The sequence below is a fragment of the Bos indicus genome, chromosome 24 (genome assembly GCF_029378745.1).
Source record: "Bos indicus isolate NIAB-ARS_2022 breed Sahiwal x Tharparkar chromosome 24, NIAB-ARS_B.indTharparkar_mat_pri_1.0, whole genome shotgun sequence".
Classification (NCBI taxonomy): Eukaryota; Metazoa; Chordata; class Mammalia; order Artiodactyla; family Bovidae; genus Bos; species Bos indicus.
Window position 1 is genome coordinate 671534 of NC_091783.1, and position 16393 is coordinate 687926.

The 16393-nt window shown below is 40.1% G+C and overlaps 1 pseudogene; it reads right to left on the minus strand.

Annotated features, from left to right (window-relative positions):
- Nucleotides 1-12876: 12876 nt before the first annotated feature.
- LOC139179308 (olfactory receptor 5J3-like) lies at nt 12877-13843 on the minus strand (annotated as a pseudogene).
- Between the last annotated feature and the right edge of the window lie 2550 nt (nt 13844-16393).

The following is a 16393-nucleotide window of genomic DNA, read 5'->3' on the forward strand; positions in this document are numbered from 1 at the left end:
CGGGAATACCAGACCGCATTACCTGCCTCCAGGGAAACCTGGATGCATCTCAGCTAGAACAAAACATGGAGCAACAGACTAGCTCAAAATTGGGAAAGGAGTTACCTTAAGGCTACATATTATCACTCTGCTTATTAAACTTATATGCAGAGTACATCATGTGAAATGCTGCTCTGGATGAAGCACAAGCTGGAATCAAGATTGCTGGAAGAAATATAAACAACCTCAGATATGCAGATGACACCACTCTTATGGCAGAAAGTGAAGAGGAACTAAAGAGCCTTTTGATGAAGGTGAAAGAGCAAAGGGAAAAGGCTGGTTTACAACTCAGCATTCAAAACACTAAGATCATGGCATACAGTCCCATAATTTCATGGCAAATACATGGGGAAACAATGGAAACAGTGACAGACTGTATTTACTTTGGCTCCAAAATCACTGCAGATGGTGACTGCAGCCATGAAATTAAAAGATGCTTTCTCCTTGGGAGAAAAGATATGACCAACCTAGGCAGAATGTATTTTTTTTTAATTTTTATCTTTATTTTTTTAATTTAAATTTATTTAATTGGAAGCTAATTACTTTACAATATTGTATTGGTTTTGCCATACATCAACATAAATCCACCACAGGTATACACATGTTCCCCATCTTGAACCCCCCTCCCACCTCCCTCCCTGTACCATCCCTCTGGGTCATCCCAGTGCACCAGCCCCAAGCAGCCTGTATCCTGCATCAAACCTGGACTGGCAATTCGTTTCTTATATGATATTATACATGTTTCAATGCCATTCTCCCAAATCATCCCACCCTCTCCCTCTCCCACAGAGTCCAAAAGACTGTTCAATACATCTGTGTCTCTTTTGCTGTCTTGCATACAGGGCTATTGTTACAATCTTTCTAAATTCCATATATATGCATTAGTATACTGTATTGGTGTTTTTCTTTCTGGCTTACTTCACTCTGTATAATAGGCTCCAGTTTCATCCACCTCATTAGAACTGACTCAAATGAATTCTTTTTAATGGCTGAGTAATACTCCATTGTGTATATGTACCACAGCTTTCTTATCCATTCATCTGCCGATGGACATCTAGGTTGCTTCCATGTCCTGGCTATTATAAACAGTGCTGCGATGAACACTGGGGTACACGTGTCTCTTTCAGTTCTGGTTTCCTTGGTGTGTATGTCCAGCAGTGGGATTTCTGGGTCATAAGGCAGTTCTATTTCCAGTTTTTTAAGGAATATCTACACTGTTCTCCATAGTGGCTGTACTAGTTTGCATTCCCACCAACAGTGTACGAGGGTTCCCTTTTCTCCACACCCTCTCCAGCATTTATTGCTTGTAGACTTTTGGATCACAGCCATTCTGGCAGAATATTAAAAAGCAGAGACATCACTTTGCTGACAAAGGTCAGTATAGACAAAGCTATCGTTTTTCCAATAGTTACATATGGATGTGAGAGTTGGACCTTAAAGAAAGCTGAGCATCAAAGAATTGATGCTTTTGAACTGTTGTGTTGGAGAAGACTCTTGAGAGTCCTTTGGACAGCAAGGAAATCAACCAGTCCATCCTAAAGGAAATCAGTCTTTAATATTTATTGGAAGGACTAATGCTGAGGCTGAAGCTCCAATATTTAGGCCACCTGATGGGAAGAGATGACTCATTGGAAATGACCCTGATGCTGGGAAAGATTGAAGGCAGGAGGAGAAGGGGATGACAGAGGATGAGATGGTTGGATAGCATCACCGATTCAATGGACATGAGTTTGAGCAAACCCCAGGAAATGATGAAGGACAGGGAAGCCTGGCATGCTGCAGTCCATGGGGTTGCAAAGAGTTGGACATGACTTAGCAACTGCACAACAACAACAGAGTTTATCAAAGTCAGATATTTCTTAAAATAAATTCTATGTGGGAACTTCCCTGGGGGTCCAGTGGTTAAGACTCTGCACTTCCACCACAGAGGGTGAGGGTTCCAGTTGGCGCCCTTGGTGTGGGTTAAGATCCCACATACCACAGGGCAGGCCAATAAATAAATAAATAAATAAATAGAATTAAAATCACAAAAATAAATAAATAAATTCTATAAATGATGTTCAGGAGCAAAGAGTATTAAAATGACTTAAAACTTGCAATTTTTGCTTTTTCACCTGTACTCACTTTATATTATCTAATTTTCACTGCATGTTATAGATTTGACATATTATCACATATATCCTGACCTAAAAGCCTCATAATATGAAACAGAAATTGAAGCCCAGAGGGAATAATATTCTGCAACTCTGTAGACATTGTTTCTTTACTTCCATAGAAATACCTCAAAAATAGATTCCTGAATACAGCACAATGAAACAAATTTGTCTTAAAATATAACTCTAAGTAGTCTCTCAGATGTTATGGCTTGTTTATGTTAAAGTGATGCTTGAAAACTCACAAAACCATGACATATGGCTGTTAGGTTTCTGGGAGGACTGATGGACCATACAAGTCCCATTTCTAAACCAAGGAGGGATCCAGCAGTGACCGAGAGCAGAGGGGCAACTAGGAAGCGCTGTCACACTGGGAGGGCGTCTGTTTTAGTTACATTACACGGACTCGAAAATAATCAATGTCGGGGTGAAGAGAAAGTGATGTGGGGGACCACTTCGTGGCAGTTTCAGGAAGGAATAGGAGGTAAAGAGAGTGGTGTCCCTTGACATTGTACAACCTGACAGTTCTGAGGAGGTGATCTCTGCGTTATCCATCTATTGTAGTATTTTATCACACATGTGAGTCATTGCTGTATACTTCTGAGCACAGGTTGCTACTTGTTTTTTAGACACCTATAGGTGATAAATATTCTTCTCAAATGTACTATAATCATGTATATTACCTCTACAACTTTATCTTAATGCAGTTAATTTAATTGTCACAGATGTGTAAATGCAAAATGTGAGCAAACAAGAAAAGATGTGCAAGGCATGTACCAGTTTATGCATTCCAGTAATTCAGTAAGTTTCATATTTCTTCTGAGCTCTAACTTGGAATAAATACAAAACAAATGGTTTTCAGTTATTTTTGTTTATGTCTTCATATTGTTTACTGTTATAGTATTTCCCCTTGCTGTCTATAAAGCTATAATATCCTTCAGACAAAATTCAATTAAATTAATAATTTTCATAAAAAAGATTTCTGTTACAATTATTAATGCTTTTCCTTAGTGTATTCTCTTCTTTATGTGATGACCTCAATATGAAAATACCAAATGTACTTCTGTGGCAGATATTGACAAGAAAAATCTCAAAAACCCTATGTAATTGCTGAAAGTATTTCAGCATGTATGTATAAGATGATGATATATTTGTGGTCATTAAGAATTTATTTCCATTCTCTTTCTCTGGTGTGTATTTGGAGGGAGTGAAGTCAATGTCGTCACCATAACCTGATTTCTTTCCAGGCGTATTTTTCTCAGATGCTTCTCTTTCTCTAAGAATACCATGTTTCCTCAGGCTACACTCTGTTTGTACAGAACCCCATCCTATCTTCACAAACCTGACTGCCCATCCAGGCCATGAAGACTAGTTCTCCCTAAATCTGTAACATATAGCAGTACGCTACAGACAATTAAATAACATAAATTGCTTCCCCAAAGGTTTGGGCACTAATAGGGAATACCTTTTAGAATCATGAGGGCATGGAGGGAGAGACTGAAGGTTGAATCTAAAATGCAAGACTTTAGAGACAAACAACTGAGATAAAAAATCTGTATCTATACAAACTTCCTTGATGCCAATGATGTCCCTAAACATAATACTGTATAGGTAACTATCTATTTAAAATTTTAAAATAAAATTTAGATTTAGTAAATATTCATACAGTTTTCTATAAAGTATGTCAATTCACACCTCCACTATGACTTTTCAGTGTGAATCATCTGGGTTTTCCACATCTTGTGTTAGCCGCTCAGACGTGTCTGACTCTTTTCGATTCTATGGATTGTAGCCCACCAGGATCCTCTGTCCATGGAATTCTCCAGGCAAGAATACTGGAGTGGGGTGCCATTCCCTTCTCCAGAGCATCTTCCTGACCCAGGGAATGAACCCAGGTCTGTTGCAGGCAGATTCTTTACCATCTCAGTCACCAGGGAAGCCCTTCCACATCTTAAACAACACTGTTGTTGTCTGCCTTTTCAATCCTCATCCTTTGTGTAGAATATCTGATTCCCTGATGACACAAAAAGCTGGAAATCAACTTATATGAATATCTTTTTTAATGAAATGTCTCTTAAAGTCAAAATTCTGTATAGGTCAGTTAATTGGGCTAAATTAATGGGATTGGGCCTCCTGTAACCTACTGGACTGGAGATATAATTTTTTCCATCCATTGCTATATGTGTATGTGTATATATATATATATATATAGAGAGAGAGAGAGAGAGAGAGAGAGAGAACCGCATCTCTCTGTTATACTTTTTAAATCATCCCAAGTAGAAATTATTGATAGAGGTATATTGACATAGATACAGCACGTGGTAGCTGGAATGTTCAATAGTGATTATTGCATTCATAACTCTCTTTTGACCAGTGGAAAATGAGGCCCATGGAGGAAGTGATTTGTTGAAGGTGACAGTTACTGTAAGTTGAATGTTTACACAGATACAATGCTTTTGAAATTGCTTCTCCAGTTCATACCTTATTTCTAGAGAGGTTTTCAAGCTAAGTTAAATTTGCTGCCTCTGAAGAAAGAGCCACATACTTATCAAATCAATGAGAGCTGTTACAATTTTGATTCAACAAACTCTACTAACTAACTTTCCACCAGTATGAGCTCATGGCTCCTATCATTCTGTATATGACCTAACTACCATCCCTGGTTATGCTTATTTGTGGGGATACCAATTGCAGAGTAGAAGGAAAGAACTGTGAGAAAAGAATTGACCTAAGTTACAATCTCATTACGCACGGTTACTGAAGGAGGCCATGCAATGGGAGTCAGAGACAGTAAATTAAGCCTAAAATTGTTGGGATGATACCTTAATGAGAGGCTGACAAATGACTCAGAGAGGAAATAGGACTGGACAATATAAAGTATTAAACTCAAAGTTGAGGTTGAGTAGTCAGGGGGAGGGTGAACTAGCAAGAGAGAAGAAAACCTTCAGAATTGAAAATGTATGCTGTGTTATAAATTACATCAGAGTTGCATTTATTGCAGTGGAAACTATCTTTAACAGTAGTTTTTTCAGAGGAAGGGATAAGTTAGAAGGTTGGAATCAACATAAACACACACAAACAGGTATAAAGTAGATAATCAACAAGATCTTACTCTATAGTATAGGGAACTCAATACTCTGCAATAACCTATATGGGATAATAATCTGAAAAAGAATAGATACACGGATTTGTATTACAAATCACTTTTTTGTATGACTGAAACTAAGACAAAATTGTTAATCAACTCTAACCCAATATAAAATAGAAATTAAAAGTAGAATTTTGCCAATACAGATCACTGTGAAGGTAAGGTGTGAGCAATGCTGGCTTTCTGTGGGGAAGAATGGAATGGTAGCCGAAGGTGATGAGAATCAAGTGTCTTGTCCTAAATATGGAACAAGAAATGTCCTAAGTGCACGAGTTCATCACAAAAGATAGACATTGTTTCCTTTGCAGCTAAATGTGCCATTTCAACCATGGCCCTTGGGGCAGGACCAGAGAATTACATAAGAAAAGTACTCTGGGATTTATTAGCCAAATTGCTTCTTGGCAAGGTGCAACCAGGGAATTGCATCATTAGGGTTGTTTCAGGCATTTGGACTGACTTGGGAATGGTGTGTCCAACGTAGATCACTGTGAAGTAACCTCTGCCCAGCTGGGACAGTGAGTGAATGCAAGGTCCTGAAAAACCAGTCCTAAGGGCAAAGAATCCCAAACATGACATGATGGGATGTGTAGTGAGATCTAAAACCCTGGATGACCTGCCTCTGAAGTGGATAAAGATGGATCCTGAAGACGCCACTCATGACCTGGTGCTGTGAATGATGCCATCTCTTTTCAGGGCTCGTCCCTGAGGGAGTTGTGAAGCTTTATATGATTGTGCAACCTTATGTAAAACAGATAGCGAGTGAGAGCCTGCTGTACAGCACAGGGAGCTCAATGTGGTGCCCTGCGGTGACATAGAGGGGTGTGGTGCCAGAGCGGAGGGTCAGGGCAGGGGGGATATATGCACACACATAGGTTATTTGTTTAATACACAGCAGAACTAGCACAACATTGTTAAGCAACTGTACCCCACCTTAAAAAAAAAAATCCAGATTGAATACTCACCTCTCTCATATCTTAATCATTATGTTAAAGCAAAAATAAACAGAAACAAATACAAAAATCCTGGTTTCCTTATCATATGTAAAGGCATTAATACAGTGTCATTAGATAAAAAGTTAAAGGAACAAACTAAAGGCTATCTTTTTTTCCTTAAACATACAGTGGGTAGATGGTAAAGAATCCATCTGCAATGAAGGAGACTAGGGTTCAGTCCCTGGTTAGAAAGATCTCCTGAAGAAGGAAATCCAGTATTTTTGCCTGGAGAATTACATGGACAGAAGAACCTCATGGGCTATAGTCCATGGGCTCAGCAAAAGTCAGACACTACTGAGTGACTAAGCACCTCAGCACCTTAAATGTAAATGATGGCCAGAGAATCCAATTTTACATAACACAAATAAGCTTATTTTTAATAGGCATGACTATCTTTAATAGGTTTTTAACAAAGTACATTGAATGTGGAAGGGGTTTGGACAATAATTAAGAGGTACTGATATATAAAATATACTGAGAAAAAAATCCATTATTTGAAGTTATAAAAGAAAATAGGTGGGTCATGGAGAAAGCAAGGGAATTTCCAAAAAAACATCTGCTTCTGCTTCACTGGCTGTGCTACAGTCTTTGACTGTGTGGATCACAAAAATCTGTGGAAAAATCTTAGAACTGATGGCGTTTTGCCAAAAGTTTTCACTTCCTTCTCAGGTTCAAAGGATTTGTTAACAAAGTAACCCACTCGTTATATACAAATATATAATGCAGATATTTATTAGACAATTATCTAGCTTACTTTCAAGATACTAACATTAATAGAGAAGAGGATACATCACCAAATTGGGTTTTGACCAACCTCCAGTCTTAAACAGTGCTGGCAAGTCCCATGTCATGGACATCTGGAGTCCCAGCTGGGAAAAGGTCCCAGGCAGTGCCTCCGCTCTGCTCTGTGGGTGAAACTTCAAAGACTGTCCCGATTTCGATTTATAATCCCAGGACAGACTCAAACGGATACATTCATCAATCTGGGACCAAACTGCAAGCCTGGTTTCAAGATAATACTGTTGGCTTTGCCATGGAAAACTTGGTTCGATGCACGATACTGGATGCTTGGGGCTGGTGCACTGGGACAACCCAGAGGGATGGTATGGGGAGGGAGGAGGGAGGAGGGTTCAGGATGGGGAACACATGTATACCTGTGGCGGATTCATTTCGATATTTGGCAAAAGTAATACAATATTGTAAAGTTTAAAAATAAAATAAAATTAAAAAAATAAATAAAATAAAAATAAAAATTAAAAAAAAAAAGAAAACTTGGAATGTGGTGAAGCCTGGGGCTTGGTTGGCCAGGCCCCCTCCAGGGGCTTAACTATCTCAGGATTCCTCCCCCATCTTATCTATGGGGCTTCAAGTCTTGCACTCATAGCGGTCACTCCCAGTCAGGGCAGTGCCCAGGTAGGTTAGAAGCAAGGTCACAGGCCTGCTCTGCTTTGTCTCTGAAGCCTAAACAAGACTATTTACTTTCTTTAACAGATGGGAGTAGCAGATCACTTTACCTGTCTCCTGAGAAAATTGCATATGAGTCAAGAAGCAACAGTTAGAACCAGACATAGAACAAATGACTGGTTAAAAATTGGGAAAGGGGTATGACAAGGCTGTATATTGTCATCCTGTTTTTTTAACTAATATGCAGAATACACCATAAGAAATGCTGGGCTGGATGTATCACAAGCTGGAATCAAAATTGCCAGGAGAAATATCAACAACCTTAGATGTGCAGATGATACCACTCTGATGGCAGAAAGTGAAGAGGAACTAAAGAGCTTCTTGATGAAGGTAAAAGAGGAGAGTGAGAAAGCTGGCTTACAACTCAACATTCAAAACACTAAGATCATGGCATCTGGTCCCAACGTTTCATGGCATATTTTGTTGTTCATTCACTAAGTCATGACTAACTCTTTGCAGCCCCATAGTCTGCAGCACACCAGGCTCCCCTGTCCTTCATCATCTCCCAGAGTTTTCTCAAACTCATGTCTATTGAGTCGGCAATGCCACCCAGCCATCTCATTCTCTGTTGTACCCTTTTCCTCCTACTTTCAGTCATTCCCAAATTCAAGGTCTTTCCCAAACATCTGGCTCTTTGGATCAGGTAACCAACATATTGGAGCTTCAGCTTCAGCATCAATCTTTTCAATGAATATTCAGGGTTGATTTCTTTTAGGATTGACTGGTTTGATCTTCTTGCTGTTCAAGGAACTCTCAAGAGTCTTCTCCAGCACCACAGGTCAAAAACATCGATTCTTTGGACTCAGCCTTCTTTATGGTACAATTCTTACCTCTGTACATGACAACTGGAAAAGCCATATTTTGATGACTACTACTAAAATTCTGTTTAGAATAAAGTTCCAGTACATGTCGCAGATACACAGGGAGCCAATATCAATCATTGCAAATATAATCAATTCTAAACATTACCTTGTGTTTGTTTCTTATCTTCCATATCAGTTCAGTTCAGTACAGTTGCTCAGTCATGTCCAACCCTTTGCAACCCCATGAATCGCAGCATGCCAGGCCTCCCTGTCCATCACCAACTCCCGGAGTTCACTCAGACTCATGTCCATCGAGTCAGTGATGCCATCCAGCCATCTCATCCTCTGTCGTCCCCTTCGCCTCCTGCCCCCAACCCCTCCCAGCATCAGAGTCTTTTCCAATGAGTCAACTCTTCACATGAGGTGGCCAAAGTACTGGAGTTTCAGCTTTAGCATCATTCCTTCCAAAGAAATCCCAGGGCTGATCTCCTTCAGAATGGACTGGTTGGATCTCCTTGCAGTCCAAGGGACTCTCAAGAGTCTTCTCCAACACCACAGTTCAAAAGCATCAATTCTTCAGTGCTCAGCTTTCTTCACAGCCCAACTCTCACATCCATACATGACCACAGGAAAAACCATAGCTTTGATTAGACGGACCTTTGTTGGCAAAGTAATGTCTCTGCTTTTCAATATGCTATCTAGGTTGGTCATAACTTTTCTTCCAAGGAGTAAGCGTCTTTTAATTTCATGGCTGCAGTCACCATCTGCAGTGATTTTGGAGTCCCAAAAAATAAAGTCAGCCACTGTTTCCACTGTCCCCATCTATTTCCCATGAATTGATGGGACCGGATGCCATGATCTTCGTTTTCTGAATGTTGAGTTTTAAGCCAACTTTTTCAGTCTCCACTTTCACTTTGATCAAGAGGTTTTTTAGTTTCTCTTCACTTTCTGCCATAAGGGTGGTGTCATCTGCATATCTGAGGTTATTGATATTTCTCCCGGCAATCTTGATTCCAGCTTGTGCTTCTTCCAGCCCAGCGTTTCTCATGACGTACTCTGCATATAAGTTAAATAAACAGGGTGACAATATACAGCCTTGACAAACTCCTTTTCCTATTTGGAACCAGTCTGTTGTTCCATGTCCAGTTCTAACTGTTGCTTCCTGACCTGCATACAGGTTTCTCAAGAGGCAGGTCAGGTGGTCTGGTATTCCCATCTCTTTCAGAATTTTCCACAGTTTATTGTGATGCACACAGTCAAAGGCTTTGGCATAGTCAATAAAGCAGAAATAGATGTTTTTCTGGAACTCTCTTGCTTTTTCCAAGATCCAGCAGATGTTGGCAATTTGGTCTCTGGTTCCTCTGCCTTTTCTAAAACCAGCTTGGACATCTGGAAGTTCACGGTTCACGTATTGCTGAAGCCTGGCTTGGAGAATTTTGAGCATTACTTTACTAGCGTGTGAGATGAGTGCAATTGTGCGGTAGTTTGAGCATTCTTTAGCATTGCCTTTCTTTGGGATTGGAATGAAAACTGACCTTTTCCAGTCCTGTGGCCACTGTTGAGTTTTCCAAATTTGCTGGCATATTGAGTGCATAACTTTCACAGCATCATCTTTCAGGATTTGAAAGAGCTCAACTGGAATTCCATCACCTCCACTAGCTTTGTTCGTAGTGATGCTTTCTAAGGCCCACTTGACTTCACATTCCAGGATGTCTGGCTCTAGGTCAGTAATCACACCATCATGATTATCTGGGTCGTGAAGATCTTTTTTGTATGGTTCTGTATATTCTTGCCACTTCTTCTTAATATCTTCTGCTTCTGAATGATAACTTTTTCTTTCATTTAAAAAATAGCAATTGCTTCCATGTCCATCAGCAGATGAATGGATAAGAAAGCTGTGGTACATATACACAATGGAGTATTACTCAATATTACTCAGTATTACTCTTTTTAATGTATTAAAAAGAATACATTTGAGTAAGTTTTAATGAGGTGGATGAAACTGGAGCCTATTATACAGAATGAAGTAAGCCAGAAAAAAAAAACACCAATACAGTATCAGATCAGATCAGATCAGTCGCTCAGTCGTAGAAAGATTGTAACAATAACCCTGTATACGAGACAGCAAAAGAGACACTGACGTATAGAACAGTCTTTTGGACTCTGTGGGAGAAGGAGAGGGTGGGATGATTTGGGAGAATGGCATTGAAACATGTATAATATCATATACGAAACGAGTCGCCAGTCTAGGTTTGAAGCACGATACTGGATGCTTGGGGTTGGTGCACTGGGCCAACCCAGAGGGATGGTACTGGGAGGAAGGAGGGAGGAGGGTTCAGGATGGGGAACATGTGTATACCTGTGGCGGATTCATGTTGATATATGGCAAAACCAATACAATATTGTAAAGTTTAAAAATCAAATAAAATAAATTTAAAAAAATTTTTAAAGATAGCAATTGGGCTTTTTCTTTTTTTAAAAAATATTAACTGAGGTAATGGCTCACTGGTAAAGAATCAGCCTAATAATGCAAATGATGCGGGTTTAATCCCTCGATAGGGAAGATCCCCTGGAGAAGGAAGTGGTAACCCACTCCAGTATTCTTGCCTGGGAAATGCCATGGACAGAGGAGCCTGGTGGGCTACAGTAGAGTCAGACACAACTTTGTGACTGAAAACAACGACAGCAAAAGGCTAATGCTAGGAACACCTCAAGAAGTGGAGTTGTCTTTTCCAGTGACCTTTAAAGAAGACCAGATTCTTCATCCCCCAACTTCTAATCATGAGTTTCTGTACATCTGTGAAGAGCACTGTATCTGTTCTCTGCAATATTGGCAAGATAGAACATCCACAGGATGATGACCAGTCTCTGAAGTGTAATAGCAATCTAGTGCACATGATTCTAAGATTACTTAGTGATATTATTGGGGCAGAATCATAAGGAATAGACTATTCATGAAGTTCTGTCAATCCGTGTGATCCCTGTCTCTGTTACTCATTCAACTGAGTCTGGAGGCATGAAACAGAGACGTATTTTTTTACACTGAATACACATGTGTGCTAAGTTGCTTCAGTTGTGCCTGACTCTTAACGACCCCATGGACTAAAGCCCACCAGGCTTGACTGTCCATGAGATTCTCCAGGCAAGAATACTAGCATGGGTTGCCATGCCCTCCTCCAGGGAATCTTCCCCATTAAGGGATCAAGCCCACATCTCATTTCTCCTGCACTGGCAGGTAGGTTCTGTACCATCTGGAAGGCACAGTAAATGTACTAGAATACAGTGAAATAAAGGGAGGGGTTCTTGCTAGTGTATTTGGTAAATTTACAATGACTCCTTTGCTTAATAATACAAGGGGTCCTCATTCATTTATTCAATAAATGTTTTTGAATGGCATTCTGAAGCCCAGCAATATAAATATCAAAATAGATAATGGGTGAACAAGAAAGGAAAGGAACTTGCACCTATCAAGGTTTTAATTACAACATATGGTTTTATGTTTATTCTTATTTATTTATGAATTTATTTTGTATATGAAAGTATTTATTCACTGCCTCTACAATTTTACATGCTATGATGACACAGTTACAGAGTGATGCTGCTGCTACTGCTGCTAAGTCGCTTCAGTCGTGTCCGACTCCGTGCAACCCCACAGACAGCAGCCCACCAGGCTCCACCGTCCCCGGGATTCTCCAGGCAAGAACACTGGAGTGGGTTGCCATTTCCTTCTCCAATGCATGAAAGTGAAAAGTGAAAGTGAAGTCGCTCAGTCGTGTCTGACTCAGCAACCCCATGGACTGCAGCCCACCAGGCTCCTCCATCCATGAAATTTTCCAGGCAAGAGTACTGGAGTGGGGTGCCATTGCCTTACAAGTACATAAAAAGTGTTCAAAAAAACTATTTGACTCACTAATATTTTCTTATTGCTGAGCAACTTTATTAAACATATTGTTTAAAAAATGTACTGGAATCATAGGATGGTAAGTTGAATTGACATAGGTGGAGGGATAGCTTGGTGAATGCTATCTCACAGGAGGCTTACCCAAGGAAAGAGGTATAAAAAAGACCCTGTCTTCAAAACAGCATATTGCTCCCCTTTCTTAGTCTGGAGACAAATTAAGATGACCAATGACTACTTTCAACACTCAATTTAGGCACAAAGGTGACTAATGGGTAATATCCAGAAGACTGTAATGATGAGACTGCAAGAATCTATCAGCACCTGAACTTCAGCTCCCAGAATCTTTACATATGTAGTTTTGGTTGAAAACACTGTATCACTCAGAACACAGTTTAGTACTGATTACTTTTTTAATGGCAACTTTCACATCCTTATTCCTTAAGCTGTAGATGAGTGGGTTTAACATGGGGATGACAACTGTGTAGAAGGCAGAGGTTATTTTGTCTGTGTCCATGGAGTAACTTGAGCTGGGTCTGAAATGCATGAACAGGAGTGTGCCATGAAATATAGCCACAGCAGTTAAATGGGAGGCACATGTAGAGAAAGCTTTGCGTCTCCCCTCGGAGGAGTTCATCCTAAGGATGGTTGCTTTGATGTAGCTGTAGGAGAGGAGGACAGTGATAATGCTGGTCCCCACAACACAACTACTGGATATGAGCAGCATTATCTCATTGATGGATGCATCTGAGGAGGAGAGGGCTAGCAAGGCCAGGAAGTCACAGAAAAAGTGATTGATGACATTAGAACTGCAAAATGATAATCAAAATGTACAACAGGTGTGGATTGCTGAATCTACCAAACCTTCCACCCAGACAACAGATATTAGCTGGGTACAGAGTCTTCCGGACATGGAAACTGTATAAAGAAGTGGATTGCAAATGGCTACATAATGGTCATAAGCCATGACAGCCAACATGAGACTTTCCATATCTGCAAAGGTCCCCCAGAAATACATCTGCATAGCACACAAGTCAAATGGAATCCTCTTATGCTCAGATAGGAACTCAGCCAGCATCTTGGGAGAGACAGCAGAGGAGTAGCAGACATCACAGGAGGAAAGATTGCTCAGGAAATGATACATGGGTGTGTGCAGTCTTGGGTCCACCTTGATCAGCAGGATCATCCCGACACTGGCAACCACAGTTACACCATAAACCAGTAGGAAGAGCACGAAGAGCCCCTGCTGCACGTGCCTTCTGTCTGAAAGTCCTAGGAATGTGAAGTTAGTAGCCACACAGCAGTTCTCAGCAGTCATCACTCAGATCTGTTGGGAAATTCCTGGTTGTGAAAGAAGAAATGGAAATGGAGGGTAAATATGTCAACTTACTATCATTATAGTTAAACCCCTGGTCCTTTTGTAGATGTAAGTAATCAAGAAAAGAGACAGACCTTCCTAGGACTGCATGAGGCCAACAGACTCAGAAATATTCTCCAATTTTGTTTAAATGAAAAAAAAATTGACAATACATTTGCAAAGCACTATATAGTTTTGCAGTGCCCTTTCATCCAAACTAAATCAGACTGTTTCCAATCCAACTTGTGTAGTATTTATGACCATGTTTGTGGTTTTCCTGATGGCTGAGATGGTAAAGAATTTGCCTGCAATGCAGGATACCTGGGTTTGATCCCTGGGTCGGGAAGATACCCTGGAGAAAGGAATGGCTATCCACTCCAATATTCTTGCCTGGAGAACTCTATGAACAGAGGATCGTGGTGGGCTCTACAGTCCATGGGGTCACAGAGTCAGGCACAACTGAGTGACTAACACTTTGCTACTTCTGTCTGATACTAACAAAATGATGTGCTCTGAGTGAAGCAAGGATCTGATAATTGGATGGTTCACATAACTTGTCTTTTGACAAGATTGCTGGGTTTTTTGGTTTGTTTTGTTTTTCAATGATGTAGAAATGTTGTTATACCCTGTGTTAGAGAAGAGTAGTAAGTAAGAAGCACAAGTGATGAATATATTGCTTTCTTATTCCCCCTGTGGAGAGGGCAGAACTATAGCCAGTTCTGAATATAAGAAGTCCTCACTTCCCCATTAACCTCTCAAGTCCCTCCAACCTCATTATAGGACAGATAGATGGTTCATGATTCAGGACCCGCTGGGACAGAGAGGGTGGTGATTTTTGGATAAGAGGGTGGAAGGGGCTCTCTGAACTAAATTCTGAGATGCACATAGAGTAACATGCCAGCGCTGACCATTCTTCTGCTTGGAAGTTGCAGTTATACTGGGGAGATGATGAAGAGCATTTGAGATCCAGTTGCAGAGATGCTGGTAGCAAGGGTCACAGAGGCAAGGAAGAAGGCTTGGCTTGCCGCGTGAGTCCTTTCTGCCCTAACCTACTCTCTTCCACACTTTGTATTCTGCCATAACGGTTTCGTAAGACACATAACATAAATACTCTCATGGTCACACTTCTGTAACCTCAGAGACATTCACATCTGAGCTGCGGCCCCACCCCAGTTCCCTAAAAATTTTAATACTGTTTGATTATTTTATTTGAGCCAGATTTCTCTTCAGTATCTCAGTTCTGCCTTTCTTTGGTTTAAGAATTACGTGTCTTTGGAAGGACAATGGAATTCTATGTCCCACTGTTATATTTTACCCAAACCAATTATGTGATATATAATGTCATCAGTTAGTCACTTGAGTCACTCAGTTGGGTCTGACTCTTTGTGACCTCATGGACTGCAGCACGCCAGGCTTCCCTGTCCATCACCAAATCCAACCATCTCATCCTCTGCCATTCCCTTCTCCTCCACTTGTCCTCTTATGTTCCAGGAGAATTTAAAAAGCAGGAATTGAATGTAGATGAGGGATAGAGAAGAGCTTTGGAACAGTGGTCTAGTGATCACTGTGCAGGTTTTCAACCCTAGGACTTAACTCGTATATCTGCTTAGAAAGACATAATTAAGCAAAAATACTTTCCTTTAAAACTTAAAGCATTTATAGAAATATAATATGTATGTTATACATAATGCATAGTATAACAGATAAATTTGTAAAATAGTAAAAGACATCTGATCATTTCCATAATTCATGTTTGCTCCTTTTATATTCCCTATTTATATGTATTTAAAATAAACAAGTTGTACAACTAACTAAAATAAAAAATGTGTGTACTATTTCATATGTTCCTTTGTTTATATAAAATATCTTCTTTCAAAAAAGCATTAAAAAATAAGGAAATCTCAAATATAAATGAAAGAAACAGCAAAGATATCAGTGCCTGTCCCAGAACTCCTGGCTTGCTCGTTGCTCGCAGTTCTGTCTGCGGGAGTGTTCAGCATTGCCTCCTGCCTGACCCGGATTATGTAATCATCCCTGTGTCTGGTCCCTGGGTGGTGAACCCCTAGTCTCTCAGGAATAAGTAACAGATATGATGCAATTTATCATCTGATATTTCATACAAGTAAGCTGATTGCACATGGAATATAGACCTTTAGAATAGTTTGCCTCTGGCCCCCCTCTACCTTAATGCCCAATATTATACTTATTCAGAAACAGTGAATGCCTCTGATATGCAAGCATTCCTAATTCCCAGTTCACCAATCCTTATGTGGACGTTTGTTTTCATTCAATACATTAGAAAACAAATGCATGCCCATTCCCCCTCACACATTTACACAGACACACAAACACAAACACTCTCCATTAAACACATCCACGAAACAAAGGTTTTGTAAAAACAGCAAAAATCTCAACATATTTACATTCCATAGGGATAACTGGATGTTTTCTACACTATTTGGCTTTTAGTTTTTAAATAAAAATGACGTTAGGATTATGTGTGTGTACAGGGAAGCCTGACGTGCTTAAATTCACGGGG